This window comes from Morone saxatilis, unplaced genomic scaffold (genome assembly GCF_004916995.1).
Source record: "Morone saxatilis isolate NCDOM2014 unplaced genomic scaffold, NCSU_SB_2.0 Contig8, whole genome shotgun sequence".
NCBI lineage: Eukaryota > Metazoa > Chordata > Actinopteri > Moronidae > Morone > Morone saxatilis.
Window position 1 is genome coordinate 25,517,118 of NW_023340257.1, and position 754 is coordinate 25,517,871.

Here is a 754-nt window from a genome sequence, read left to right on the forward strand (position 1 = left end):
AGCTGAAGCGTTTGTAAAAGAACTTTCAACGGGCACATAATTTCTACAGAAATCAGACACTTTCGTCACTCTATGCTGAGATTGCCATGGCAATCAGAGGTTAAAAAAAAAAAAGCAGGTATGGCTGACAGGAAAGACATTGAAATTATTTAGGAAACGTTGTTGTTATCGATTCCTCTTCTGCCATCAAACTACTCAATAAGATAATTTCCTTTACAGTGTCGTTCTAACTGGACAGTAAGTAGTAAGTGAAGGTCTGGTTGTTAAGTAAAGAGTACTTTATTGGTGAAGTTGTGGTAATGCACAAACAGTGCCATGTTTTATTTCTCCTCATATAAGCCCCTGGTGCTGATAGCAGAGACATTTAACTTTTTCAGTAAGCATGGTTGCTGTTAGCTAGTTTTTTGTTTGTTTGTTTTTAAAAATCCCACATAATTGACCCCAACAGGTATATGGATGTTATGTCATACAGTAAAGTTCGCTTTACCCCTTGTGAATGCCAAGGCTGATAACAGTGACACTGAATTAGTTCATAATACTGTTGCTGATATTGTTTTCTTGATTAATGATTGTTTGGGATCACCAGGGATGAATAATATTGATGAATGCAATATTGTTTTATGGGGTAATATGGCATGGGGTCAACCTGCTTATAAGTGGCTAGTTTGTGAGCTTTCATACTGTAATACCTACGCACTTTAGGGTTAGGTAAGATGTAGATGATGATGCACGATAGGTAAGATGTTGAACAGGT